This window comes from Hemitrygon akajei, chromosome 6 (assembly GCF_048418815.1).
Source record: "Hemitrygon akajei chromosome 6, sHemAka1.3, whole genome shotgun sequence".
NCBI classification, from domain to species: Eukaryota; Metazoa; Chordata; class Chondrichthyes; order Myliobatiformes; family Dasyatidae; genus Hemitrygon; species Hemitrygon akajei.
The window spans coordinates 90,118,353-90,132,641 of record NC_133129.1 but is presented as its reverse complement, the minus strand read 5'-3'; the positions used below and the strand labels follow the sequence as shown (position 1 = coordinate 90,132,641).

The window sequence follows — 14,289 nt, the reverse complement described above, 5'->3', positions numbered from 1 at the left end:
TACGGAGTCTCTACGTTCTCCCCGAATTCCTGCTGCCCTCTGTAAGGAGTCTGTACGTTCTCCCCGAATTCCTGCAGCCCTCTGTAAGGAGTCTGTACGTTCTCCCCGAATTCCTGCTGCCCTCTGTACGGAGTCTGTACGTTCTCCCCGAATTCCTGCTGCCCTCTGTACGGAGTCTGTACGTTCTCCCCGAATTCCTGCTGCCCTCTGTAAGGAGTCTGTACGTTCTCCCCGAATTCCTGCTGCCATCTGTAAGGAGTCTGTACGTTCTCCCCGAATTCCTGCTGCCCTCTGTATGGAGTCTGTACGTTCTCCCCGAATTCCTGCAGCCCTCTGTACGGAGTCTGTACGTTCTCCCCGAATTCCTGCTGCCCTCTGTACGGAGTCTGTACGTTCTCCCCGAATTCCTGCTGCCCTCTGTACGGAGTCTGTACGTTCTCCCCGAATTCCTGCTGCCCTCTGTAAGGAGTCTGTACGTTCTCCCCGAATTCCTGCTGCCCTCTGTAAGGAGTCTGTACGTTCTCCCCGAATTCCTGCTGCCCTCTGTATGGAGTCTGTACGTTCTCCCCGAATTCCTGCTGCCCTCTGTATGGAGTCTGTACGTTCTCCCCGAATTCCTGCAGCCCTCTGTACGGAGTCTGTACGTTCTCCCCGAATTCCTGCTGCCCTCTGTACGGAGTCTGTACGTTCTCCCCGAATTCCTGCTGCCCTCTGTAAGGAGTCTGTACGTTCTCCCCGAATTCCTGCTGCCCTCTGTACGGAGTCTGTACGTTCTCCCCGAATTCCTGCTGCCCTCTGTACGGAGTCTGTACGTTCTCCCCGAATTCCTGCTGCCCTCTGTACGGAGTCTGTACGTTCTCCCCGAATTCCTGCTGCCCTCTGTACGGAGTCTGTACGTTCTCCCCGAATTCCTGCTGCCCTCTGTAAGGAGTCTGTACGTTCTCCCCGAATTCCTGCTGCCCTCTGTACGGAGTCTGTACGTTCTCCCCGAATTCCTGCTGCCCTCTGTACGGAGTCTGTACGTTCTCCCCGAATTCCTGCTGCCATCTGTAAGGAGTCTGTACGTTCTCCCCGAATTCCTGCTGCCATCTGTAAGGAGTCTGTACGTTCTCCCCGAATTCCTGCTGCCCTCTGTAAGGAGTCTGTACGTTCTCCCCGAATTCCTGCTGCCCTCTGTACGTTCTCCCCGAATTCCTGCTGCCCTCTGTAAGGAGTCTGTACGTTCTCCCCGAATTCCTGCTGCCATCTGTAAGGAGTCTGTACGTTCTCCCCGAATTCCTGCTGCCCTCTGTATGGAGTCTGTACGTTCTCCCCGAATTCCTGCTGCCCTCTGTACGGAGTCTGTACGTTCTCCCCGAATTCCTGCTGCCCTCTGTAAGGAGTCTGTACGTTCTCCCCGAATTCCTGCTGCCCTCTGTAAGGAGTCTGTACGTTCTCCCCGAATTCCTGCTGCCCTCTGTAAGGAGTCTGTACGTTCTCCCCGAATTCCTGCTGCCCTCTGTACGGAGTCTGTACGTTCTCCCCGAATTCCTGCTGCCCTCTGTAAGGAGTCTGTACGTTCTCCCCGAATTCCTGCTGCCCTCTGTACGGAGTCTGTACGTTCTCCCCGAATTCCTGCTGCCCTCTGTAAGGAGTCTGTACGTTCTCCCCGAATTCCTGCTGCCCTCTGTAAGGAGTCTGTACGTTCTCCCCGAATTCCTGCTGCCCTCTGTATGGAGTCTGTACGTTCTCCCCGAATTCCTGCTGCCCTCTGTAAGGAGTCTGTACGTTCTCCCCGAATTCCTGCTGCCCTCTGTAAGGAGTCTGTACGTTCTCCCCGAATTCCTGCTGCCCTCTGTACGGAGTCTGTACGTTCTCCCCGAATTCCTGCTGCCCTCTGTAAGGAGTCTGTACGTTCTCCCCGAATTCCTGCTGCCCTCTGTACGGAGTCTGTACATTCTCCCCGAATTCCTGCTGCCCTCTGTAAGGAGTCTGTACGTTCTCCCCGAATTCCTGCTGCCCTCTGTACGGAGTCTGTACGTTCTCCCCGAATTCCTGCTGCCCTCTGTAAGGAGTCTGTACGTTCTCCCCGAATTCCTGCTGCCCTCTGTACGGAGTCTGTACGTTCTCCCCGAATTCCTGCTGCCCTCTGTATGGAGTCTGTACGTTCTCCCCGAATTCCTGCTGCCATCTGTAAGGAGTCTGTACGTTCTCCCCGAATTCCTGCTGCCCTCTGTACGAAGTCTGTACGTTCTCCCCGAATTCCTGCTGCCATCTGTAAGGAGTCTGTACGTTCTCCCCGAATTCCTGCTGCCCTCTGTACGGAGTCTGTACGTTCTCCCCGAATTCCTGCTGCCCTCTGTACGGAGTCTGTACGTTCTCCCCGAATTCCTGCTGCCCTCTGTAAGGAGTCTGTACGTTCTCCCCGAATTCCTGCTGCCCTCTGTAAGGAGTCTGTACGTTCTCCCCGAATTCCTGCTGCCCTCTGTACGGAGTCTGTACGTTCTCCCCGAATTCCTGCTGCCCTCTGTACGGAGTCTGTACGTTCTCCCCGAATTCCTGCTGCCCTCTGTACGGAGTCTGTACGTTCTCCCCGAATTCCTGCTGCCCTCTGTAAGGAGTCTGTACGTTCTCCCCGAATTCCTGCTGCCCTCTGTAAGGAGTCTGTACGTTCTCCCCGAATTCCTGCTGCCCTCTGTACGGAGTCTGTACGTTCTCCCCGAATTCCTGCTGCCCTCTGTACGGAGTCTGTACGTTCTCCCCGAATTCCTGCTGCCCTCTGTACGGAGTCTGTACGTTCTCCCCGAATTCCTGCTGCCCTCTGTACGGAGTCTGTACGTTCTCCCCGAATTCCTGCTGCCCTCTGTAAGGAGTCTGTACGTTCTCCCCGAATTCCTGCTGCCCTCTGTACGGAGTCTGTACGTTCTCCCCGAATTCCTGCTGCCCTCTGTACGGAGTCTGTACGTTCTCCCCGAATTCCTGCTGCCCTCTGTACGGAGTCTGTACGTTCTCCCCGAATTCCTGCTGCCCTCTGTACGGAGTCTGTACGTTCTCCCCGAATTCCTGCTGCCCTCTGTAAGGAGTCTGTACGTTCTCCCCGAATTCCTGCTGCCCTCTGTACGGAGTCTGTACGTTCTCCCCGAATTCCTGCTGCCCTCTGTAAGGAGTCTGTACGTTCTCCCCGAATTCCTGCTGCCCTCTGTACGGAGTCTGTACGTTCTCCCCGAATTCCTGCTGCCCTCTGTAAGGAGTCTGTACGTTCTCCCCGAATTCCTGCTGCCCTCTGTACGGAGTCTGTACGTTCTCCCCGAATTCCTGCTGCCCTCTGTAAGGAGTCTGTACGTTCTCCCCGAATTCCTGCTGCCATCTGTAAGGAGTCTGTACGTTCTCCCCGAATTCCTGCTGCCCTCTGTACGGAGTCTGTACGTTCTCCCCGAATTCCTGCTGCCCTCTGTACGGAGTCTGTACGTTCTCCCCGAATTCCTGCTGCCCTCTGTAAGGAGTCTGTACGTTCTCCCCGAATTCCTGCTGCCCTCTGTATGGAGTCTGTACGTTCTCCCCGAATTCCTGCTGCCCTCTGTAAGGAGTCTGTACGTTCTCCCCGAATTCCTGCTGCCCTCTGTAAGGAGTCTGTACGTTCTCCCCGAATTCCTGCTGCCCTCTGTACGGAGTCTGTACGTTCTCCCCGAATTCCTGCTGCCCTCTGTAAGGAGTCTGTACGTTCTCCCCGAATTCCTGCTGCCCTCTGTACGGAGTCTGTACGTTCTCCCCGAATTCCTGCTGCCCTCTGTAAGGAGTCTGTACGTTCTCCCCGAATTCCTGCTGCCCTCTGTACGGAGTCTGTACGTTCTCCCCGAATTCCTGCTGCCCTCTGTAAGGAGTCTGTACGTTCTCCCCGAATTCCTGCTGCCCTCTGTACGGAGTCTGTACGTTCTCCCCGAATTCCTGCTGCCCTCTGTATGGAGTCTGTACGTTCTCCCCGAATTCCTGCTGCCATCTGTAAGGAGTCTGTACGTTCTCCCCGAATTCCTGCTGCCCTCTGTACGAAGTCTGTACGTTCTCCCCGAATTCCTGCTGCCATCTGTAAGGAGTCTGTACGTTCTCCCCGAATTCCTGCTGCCCTCTGTAAGGAGTCTGTACGTTCTCCCCGAATTCCTGCTGCCCTCTGTACGGAGTCTGTACGTTCTCCCCGAATTCCTGCTGCCCTCTGTAAGGAGTCTGTACGTTCTCCCCGAATTCCTGCTGCCCTCTGTACGGAGTCTGTACGTTCTCCCCGAATTCCTGCTGCCCTCTGTAAGGAGTCTGTACGTTCTCCCCGAATTCCTGCTGCCCTCTGTACGGAGTCTGTACGTTCTCCCCGAATTCCTGCTGCCCTCTGTAAGGAGTCTGTACGTTCTCCCCGAATTCCTGCTGCCCTCTGTACGGAGTCTGTACGTTCTCCCCGAATTCCTGCTGCCCTCTGTATGGAGTCTGTACGTTCTCCCCGAATTCCTGCTGCCATCTGTAAGGAGTCTGTACGTTCTCCCCGAATTCCTGCTGCCCTCTGTACGAAGTCTGTACGTTCTCCCCGAATTCCTGCTGCCATCTGTAAGGAGTCTGTACGTTCTCCCCGAATTCCTGCTGCCCTCTGTACGGAGTCTGTACGTTCTCCCCGAATTCCTGCTGCCCTCTGTACGGAGTCTGTACGTTCTCCCCGAATTCCTGCTGCCCTCTGTAAGGAGTCTGTACGTTCTCCCCGAATTCCTGCTGCCCTCTGTAAGGAGTCTGTACGTTCTCCCCGAATTCCTGCTGCCCTCTGTACGGAGTCTGTACGTTCTCCCCGAATTCCTGCTGCCCTCTGTACGGAGTCTGTACATTCTCCCCGAATTCCTGCTGCCCTCTGTACGGAGTCTGTACGTTCTCCCCGAATTCCTGCTGCCCTCTGTAAGGAGTCTGTACGTTCTCCCCGAATTCCTGCTGCCCTCTGTAAGGAGTCTGTACGTTCTCCCCGAATTCCTGCTGCCCTCTGTAAGGAGTCTGTACGTTCTCCCCGAATTCCTGCTGCCCTCTGTACGAAGTCTGTACGTTCTCCCCGAATTCCTGCTGCCCTCTGTACGGAGTCTGTACGTTCTCCCCGAATTCCTGCTGCCCTCTGTACGGAGTCTGTACGTTCTCCCCGAATTCCTGCTGCCCTCTGTACGGAGTCTGTACGTTCTCCCCGAATTCCTGCTGCCCTCTGTAAGGAGTCTGTACGTTCTCCCCGAATTCCTGCTGCCCTCTGTACGGAGTCTGTACGTTCTCCCCGAATTCCTGCTGCCCTCTGTACGGAGTCTGTACGTTCTCCCCGAATTCCTGCTGCCCTCTGTACGGAGTCTGTACGTTCTCCCCGAATTCCTGCTGCCCTCTGTACGGAGTCTGTACGTTCTCCCCGAATTCCTGCTGCCCTCTGTAAGGAGTCTGTACGTTCTCCCCGAATTCCTGCTGCCCTCTGTACGGAGTCTGTACGTTCTCCCCGAATTCCTGCTGCCCTCTGTAAGGAGTCTGTACGTTCTCCCCGAATTCCTGCTGCCCTCTGTACGGAGTCTGTACGTTCTCCCCGAATTCCTGCTGCCCTCTGTAAGGAGTCTGTACGTTCTCCCCGAATTCCTGTTGCCCTCTGTACGGAGTCTGTACGTTCTCCCCGAATTCCTGCTGCCCTCTGTAAGGAGTCTGTACGTTCTCCCCGAATTCCTGCTGCCATCTGTAAGGAGTCTGTACGTTCTCCCCGAATTCCTGCTGCCCTCTGTACGGAGTCTGTACGTTCTCCCCGAATTCCTGCTGCCCTCTGTACGGAGTCTGTACGTTCTCCCCGAATTCCTGCTGCCCTCTGTAAGGAGTCTGTACGTTCTCCCCGAATTCCTGCTGCCCTCTGTATGGAGTCTGTACGTTCTCCCCGAATTCCTGCTGCCCTCTGTAAGGAGTCTGTACGTTCTCCCCGAATTCCTGCTGCCCTCTGTACGGAGTCTGTACGTTCTCCCCGAATTCCTGCTGCCCTCTGTAAGGAGTCTGTACGTTCTCCCCGAATTCCTGCTGCCCTCTGTACGGAGTCTGTACGTTCTCCCCGAATTCCTGCTGCCCTCTGTACGGAGTCTGTACGTTCTCCCCGAATTCCTGCTGCCCTCTGTACGAAGTCTGTACGTTCTCCCCGAATTCCTGCTGCCCTCTGTACGTTCTCCCCGAATTCCTGCTGCCCTCTGTACGGAGTCTGTACGTTCTCCCCGAGACCGTGTGTGTTTCCTCCATTTGCTCTGGTTTCCTTGGATGTTCCAAAAGTAGCGGTTAGCATTACGCCTTTTTTATTGTGATACAGCGTGGAACAGCCCCTTCCAGCCACGCCAACCAGCAGCCTACTGATTTAATCCTCGCCTAGTCACGGGACAGTTTACAATGACCAATTAGCCTGCCAACTGGTGCACCTTTGGATTGTGGGAGGAAACCCAAGCAGTTACGGGGAGAACGTGCAAATTCCTTACAGGCAGCGGCGAGATCAGCAATCGGAAGGTCTGAGTTTCACCAGACAGGGAGCCACAGGGACCAAGGAAAGAGGGGCTGTCCCCCCCCCCCCCCCCCCCCCCAATATGCACCCTGGAGCACGTAGGAACTCAGGGCCAATCAGACAACATGGGTGTCCAGATGAAGTTAAAATCTCCCCATTCAACAACTACAATGCAAAACATCGAGAATACCGTACTAATTAAATTATCCCAAATTGGGGGGATAAAAGTGATAGATACAAAGAGTTTAATAATCCCCGTGACCCCAAATTAGACACCTTCAAAACCAAATGAAAAACAGAGCTAGTCCAAAGACAAACAATTAGACAGAAAAGGTAAACAAGTCAAAGAAAAATCCAAGCATATCCACAAGGTGACACTGGGAATAAAATAGTCCACATACTAAACAACCCCAGGTTGTGACACTTTCAAGTGGGAGTTCCAGAAGTCCACCTGGATGTGACTAAAACCAGAGGCTATAGAGCTAAAGGTGGGGGGGGGTTAAAGAGGACCTGAAAAAGTTTCACCCAGAAGTTGGTTGCAATTTGGGTATTCACTGCCTGAGAAAATGATGGAGGCAGGTGCTCTGAAAGCTTTTTAAAGTATTTGGATAAGGATTTGAACTGCTGAGCATAGTATTCTATGGAGATTAGATGGCTTGTTTTGTTACCAGACTTGAATAGCAAATTTGAGAACATTGACCTTATGATGAAGGTTGAGTTGAGCCAGGAATGGATAAGGACCGGGAGACACAAGAGACTGCAGATCATTATATTCTTTATCTTTTGTGCTGTATCAGATCCGGAGTAACAATTATTTCATTCTCCTTTACACCGTGTACAGGAAATGACGTTAAAGAGTCTTGAATCAATTCAGTCATTCAAATCAATGACGTGGCATGGTGGCGTTGTGATTAGCACAACGCTTTACATTCCAGGTGGCCCGGGTTCAATTCGCACTGCTGCCCGTAAGGAGTGCAGTTCTTGCCCCATGACCGGGTGGGTTTCTGCCCACAGTCCAAAGACACGATGGGTGGCAGGCTAATTGGTCAGTGTGAGTTGTCCCATGATTCGGCTAGGATTAAATCGGGGGAATCGCTGGGTGGCACAGCTCAAAGGGCCAGCAGAGTCTACTCCATGCTGTATAAAAGATGCTGGATAAACAGTCTGCTGTGGAAGCTCATTGGGTCAGGCAGCATCTGTGGAGAGGGATGGAGGATATTTGAAGCTTTTGATTGGGTCCGATTTCCCCCCATGGATCAGTATGTGGATGGCTTCCAGGTGAGATGGGAGCAGGCTTACAATTTACCCCTCCAGCTACAGAAGTCCAGGAGTTCCCACCCCTGTAGAAACAACCTTTTTAGACCAGGGTTCCCAGCCTGGGGACCATGGACCCATTGCTTAATGGTATTGGTCCATGGCATAAAATAGGTTGGGAACTCCTGTTTTTAGCTAATAGCAGTGAAGGAGAATTTCTGAACTTTTTGAACTTTTTTTCTTTCTGAACTTTTTTTTTAAACTCCTGTTCTCCCCATGTCCAGATGCCCCCCACCAACTTGCTGCCTGTTATGCTGCTGGTGTTTAGGGCAGCAATGAAGGTCCTCCATCTCTGGCGGTGTTCAGGGCTTCCTCTCTCTTTTCACTACTGCCAGTCACGCAGGTCCCAAGTGGAGTCTTGGGAATACCATCGCACTCTGATGTAGAAGGATTCTTCATTGCTGTTTCCGTAACAGTTTTTTTTTGACCAGTCAGGGTTCTCAGCCCTGAGCTGAACCCCCAAACCTGGAGGACCAATGGGCCACTCTCAGTCTGTCCTCTACCGTTTGACCTGTTCGGCATGGGTGACCCTACCAAGAGCCAAAGCAGAAAGCCCTGACTCCAGCCAACATGGCTCTCTGGGTCATTGAGGCACACAAGCCTCCAAATCCTACGACAAGGTTGTGGTCCTCTTGGAAGGCCCTCCCACCCCACCAAAGCCCAAGAGGATGCAATTGGAAATGGTGTCCATGTCTTTCTTGGAGACATGAAGGGTTATATCTACAGAGGTAGGTTTTGTAATCAGTACTTACGTGCTGCCCCAGTTCTTCATAAGACTGTGTTGGTTATTAATGCAAGCAAAGCATTTCACTGTGTGTTTTGATGTACATGTGATAAATGAAGCTGAATCTAATTTAATTTTTTTCTTAACATGGGAAAACATTCCATGCGATGTCTCAGCATATTATTCATGCTCAAAGAGGGAGGTTTTGATTTTGGGGAGGGAGCAAAGTAGCGAGGTTTAGAAGTGGAATTTGCCCAGCCTGAGGCCAAGAGGGCACAGTCTTCTAATTTATCCACCATTATTGGGTCTGCAGGTCTCAAGACTTCTGAGAACGGATTGTAACCCTCGTCAGGAAGCCATGCTGGGGATGGGGAGTGCGGTGACCTTGAGCAAAGGGCTGTAGTTTGCAGGGCTTCGGGTGAATTGGAGAGTTGTCAGATAGCACAGGCTGACGTGGTGCCTCCCCCTCTGCTGTTCAAGTGACAGGAGGTTGGTGACTCGTTGAAATAATGCCCCCCTCCTCAACGCCTCCTCAGCAGGTCACCTTCTCTCTTTACTCTCTGTCCTCCTGAACCCTGAAGTTCTGTCGGCAACCCACAAGTTGAATACATCAGTCAAAAGTGTTGCAAACCTAAAGTCAAGGCACAATGACTGTTCTTGGCAAATTTTTCCACAGGAGTGGTTTGCCATTGCCTTCTTCTGGGCAGTGTCTTTACAAGACGCGAGACCCAAGCCATTATCAATACTCTTCAGAGATTGTCTACCTGGTGTCAGTGGTCCCATAACCAGGATTTATGATCTGCACCGGCTGCTCATACAACCACGGGACCCTGATCGGGTGGGTGGGGATCTACGCATGTGCTACACCTTGCCCAAGGGTGACCTGCAGGCTAGTGCAGGGAAGGAGAGCCTTACACCTCCTTTAGTAGAGACACATCTTCACCCCCACCACCCAGTAGATAGGGTAGGCAGAGTAATTTTTGGCTGCATGACCATTAGACATAAGAGCAGAATTAGGCCATTTGGCCCATCAAGTCTGCTCTGCCAATTGATCGTAGTTGATCCATTATCCCTCTTAACCCCATTCTCCTGTCCTTTTTGCCGTAACCTTTTGACACTTTTACTAATCAAGAACCTCTCAACTTATGCTTTAAATATACCTGGTGACTTGCCGTTGGGAATTTTGGAGGATAGGGGAGTCCAGAACGAGAGGGCACAGATTGAAGGTGAGAAATTTAAAGGAGATCTGAGGGGGGAGGGCTTCCATACAGAAGGTAATGGTTATTAGTAAGGAGCTGGGGACAGATACAATTGCGATACTTACAAGGCATCGGACAGTTATTTGGATAGGGAGGGCTATGGGTCAAATGGAAGCAGATGGGATTAGTGTAGATGGACGTCACAATGGATAGGAATATGGTGACCAGAAAAGACTGCATAATTCTATAACATTGATTCATCACTCTGATTTGAGGAGGTAGGGAGAGTTTTGTCCCTCTGGACTGATGGACCATTGAAACCATCTCTTCAACCCTTGTCCCCCTGAAGTCTGCACGGACCATTAATATAGAAGCAGGCCTTTGACCTGCCTGTATGTGCCAACCACGTCTGTTGTGGCACAGTAATATACAGTAATTCCATATTGTTCTGTGCCCTACTTGTTCGAGTACCTGCACAGATTCCTCTTAACTCCTCGTACCATGGACATACTCCCTCACTGTCCACTATGCACATCTTCCTCGGGTTGCATTCATGAGAACTGTTTGTAGTCTGGACAATTGGAAAGTCGGGAATGTGACTAAAAGCGGAGTGCCCCCTCCCCCCCGGCAGATGATGTGTGCAGTCTTGCAGCACCTGGCAAGTCCATCCCCATCCATCCTGCTGGTCTCCATTGCTCATGTGTACATAAATCAGGTGTTCGTAAGCTGGGGAGGACCTATACCGCCAATTATGGTGTCATCGTCAATATTGCTCACCATTCCACCTATATTCTCATCCAAGTCGTTAATGTATATGAGAATTAACCGAGGGAGGGCCAAGTATTGATACCTGTGGCACACCACTAATCACAGACCTCCAATCTGAAAACAGCCCACCACCACCGCCACCCCCTGTATCCCACCACCAAGCTAATTTTGTATTCAGTTGCCTAGTTCGCCTGGATTCCATGTGATCTGACCTCCTGGACTAGCCAACCATGCCAGACCTTGTCAGAGACCTTGCTGAAGTCCATGTAGACAACATCCACCACTCTCCCCTCATCAGTCACTTCTTCATGTCTGGTAAGTTTGTTTTTTGCCCCACTCGCAGAACCATGCTGGCCATCCCTAATCAGTTCTCACCTTTCCAAATGCAAATAAAATTCCGCCCCTCAGAATCTCCTGTAGTAACTTCCCACCACTCCGTGTGTGTGTGTGTGTATGCTGTATATTTGCAGTCATCTGTTTTCCTGCATTACTTAGTCATAAAATATGGTCTGATCTTCATCTAAATCACAATAATAGACAAACACAATCTGCCTAAACTAATAACACACAAACAATTGTACTTCTCATCAATGCTGAGTACACTGTTTAAACAATCACAGTCTAGGTTTAAAAAAAACTATGTGAATCTTCTGCAAAAGCTATTTGGAGTCGGGTGTTCCAATCAATGAGGGGTGTGAGATATATATAAAAAAGAGACACAGTCCGGTTACTGACAGAGCCTGCTATTCTTGAGAAAAATCTTTGTGTGCACCATGCCTCAATCAAAACAATTTTCAGAGGACCTTAGAAGAAGAATTGTAGAGATGCACGAAACTGGAAAAGGCTGTAAAAGCATTTCTAGAGTCCTGAGTGTTTATCAGTCCTCAGTAAGAGAAACTTTCTACAAATGGAGGAAATTTGGTACTGTTGCTACTCTCCCTTGGAGTGGAGGTCCTGCAAAGGTCACACAAAGTGCACAACGAGGAATACTGAAGGAGATGAAAAAGAACCCAAGGGTAACAACAAAAGACCTGCAGATATCTTTAGAACTTGCTGCAGTCTCTGTTTACGTGTCCGCTATAAAAAACACTGAACAAGAATGGTGTTCATGGAAGGACAACACAGAGGAAACCACTGCTTTCCAAAAAAAATTGCTGTATGTCTCAAGTTGCAAAAGACCACAACACCCCTGGGGCAGTGCTCTGTGGACAGATGAGACAAAAGTTGAACTTGTTGGCAAAAATGCAGACCACTATGTTTGGAGGGAAAAGAGCACTGCACACCAACACCAAAACCTCATCCCAACTGTGAAGCAAGGTGGAAGGAGCATCATGGTTTGTTGGCTACTTTGCTGCCTCAGGGCCTGGACAGCTTGCAGCCGTTGAGGAAATAACGATTTCAAAATTGTATCAACATTTTACAGAAAATTTCAGGGTAGCAGTCCGTTACCTGAAGCTTAATAGAAGTTGGATGATGCAGCAGGACAATGATTCGAAACACAAGAGTAAGTCAATAACGGAATGGTTTAGAAAGAAAATTTGTGTTTTGGAATCACCAAGTCAGAGTCCAAACCTGAACCCAAATGAGATGTTGTGGCATGTCCTGAAGAGGACTGTTCATGCAAGGTATCCCAGAAATATTGATAAACTGACATAGCTTTGTATGAAGGAATGGTCTAAAATTCCTCTTTGCTGCTGTGAAGACTGATCAGTAGCTACAGGAAATGTTTGGTGGAGGTTATTGTTGCTAAAGGAGGTTCTACCAGTTACCTGGGGCTTTTCCAGCCTGGACTGTGAATGGTCAAACAATGTGTTCAATAAAGACATGAAAGGTACAATTTTTTGTGTGTTATTATTTTAGGCAGATTATGTTTGTCTATTCTTGTGATTTAGATGAAGATCAGGCCGTATTTTGAGTAATTAATGCCGAAAACTAGGTAATTACAAAGGGTTCACAAATGTTTTCTTGCAACTCTATGTTTATTAAATAATCAAGTTAAAATAAGTAGTCCAAAAAATCAGAAATAAGAAGTCATGAGTTAGTGTTCATGGGTCCAATGTCCATTTACAAATCGAATGGCAGAAGGGAAGAAACTGTTCCTGAATCACTGAGTGTGTGCCTTCAGGCTCCTGTACCTCCTTCCCGATGGTAACAATGAGAAGAGGACATATCCTGGGTGGTGGGAGTTCTTAATGATGAACGCTGCCATCCCAGGTCACCATTCCTTGTAGATATCTTGGATACTATGGATGCTATAACCCATGATGGAGTTGACTAATTTTACAAGTTTCTGCAACTTCAGTCTTGTGCAGTAACCCCTCCCCCCACCCCTTGTACCAGATGGTGAATGAGCCAGTTAGTGTACACTCCACGGTACTTTTGTAGAAGCTTTCAAGTGTTTTTGTTGACAACCCAAATCTCTTCAAACTGCGAATGAAATATAGCCACTGTCCTGCCAGCTTTGCAGCTGCATCAGTATGTCAGGTCCAGGTTAGATCCTCGGAGACATTGACACCCAGGAACTTGAAATTGCTCACTCTCTCCACTTCTGACCCCTGTGAGGACTGGCGTGTGTTCCCTCGTCTTACCTTTTATGAAGGCCTGTCCGGAAGCGGCCTGGTCGAGGGAAGTGCCTGGTGTGAAAAGTGCCAGTCTTTGGCTCGAGAGTTTCTGGCAGTTTTGGCAGTTGGATAGTGCAATCAAGAACTGATTAGCAGCTGATTGGCAATCAAGATTTGAATAGTTCAGACTCAGCAAAAAACAGCTGATTGGGCAATCGAGGTCAGGTGACCTTGCAGCTTGCAAAGCTCAAGCAAATAAAAAGAGGGAGAGCTCTAGCGGAGCGGCCTGTCAGGAAGTGGCCTGGTCGAGGGAAGTGCCTTGTGTGAGAAGTGCTAGTCTTTGGCTCGAGAGTCTTCGGCGAGAAGACTACGCCAGGCACAATTGGAGAGGGTGAAGACATGACCGCTAAGCTGATTCAGTGTGCTACGTGCATGATGTGGGAGGTCAGGGACACTGATGGTGCCCCCGGCTGCTACAGCTTTGGAAAGTGTGTCCAGATTCAGCTTCTGAAGGAACATGTTGCAGCACTGAAGAAAGAACTGGATGACCTCAGGTTTATCCGCGAAAACGAGAGATTTTTCTGGACAGGACCTACAGTGAGGTTGCTACACTGAGGATACCGGAAGAGAGAAAGGGGGTGACGATGAGGAAGGAAAGGATGCTTGAAGTACAGGAGACCCCAGGGGATGTACCTCTCGTAAACAGGTTCACCCTCTTGGAAGCTGTCAGGACAGAAGATACTGCCAGTCTGAAAGGCGGACAGGTCTGCGAGCCGAAAATTGGTGCAGAAGCAGAGCCGAGGAGTCAGACATCAGGAAGAGCCGTGGTAGTAGGGGACTCCATAGTAAGAGGTACGGAAAGGGGTTTCTGTGGCAACAAGTGAGATTTAAGAATGGTGTGTTGCCTCCCTGGTGCAAGGATCCAGGACATCACGGACCGATTGCAGGGAATCCTCAAGGGTGAAGGTGAACAGCCGGAAGTGGTAGTGCACGTCGGCACAAATGACATCGGGAAGAAGAGGAAGGACATTCTGCAGCGGGACTTCAGAGAACTCGGAAGAAGGCTGAAAAGCAGGACTTCCAGGGTGGTTATCTCTGGTTTGCTTCCAGTTCCTTGTGCTGGAGAGGGCAGGAACAGGGAGATAATGGATCTGAATGTGTGGCTGAGGAACTGGTGCAGGAAGCAAGGATTTACATTCTTGCACCACTGGGATCGGTTTTGGGGTAGGG

At 50.4% G+C, this 14,289-nt stretch overlaps 1 protein-coding gene and 1 long non-coding RNA gene across 2 annotated transcripts in view; both read left to right on the top strand.

The window, feature by feature from the left end:
* LOC140729246 (phosphatidylinositol 4,5-bisphosphate 3-kinase catalytic subunit alpha isoform) overlaps positions 1–14,289 on the top strand; it is a 137,544-nt gene that overhangs the window by 16,193 nt on the left and 107,062 nt on the right. The window lies entirely within an intron of this gene.
* LOC140729247 (uncharacterized) overlaps positions 8,304–14,289 on the top strand; it is a 119,265-nt gene continuing 113,279 nt past the window's right edge. Inside the window, exon 1 of the long non-coding RNA XR_012099296.1 lies at positions 8,304–8,398. This is a non-coding gene — a long non-coding RNA (uncharacterized lncRNA). The remainder of the gene's footprint in view (positions 8,399–14,289) is intronic.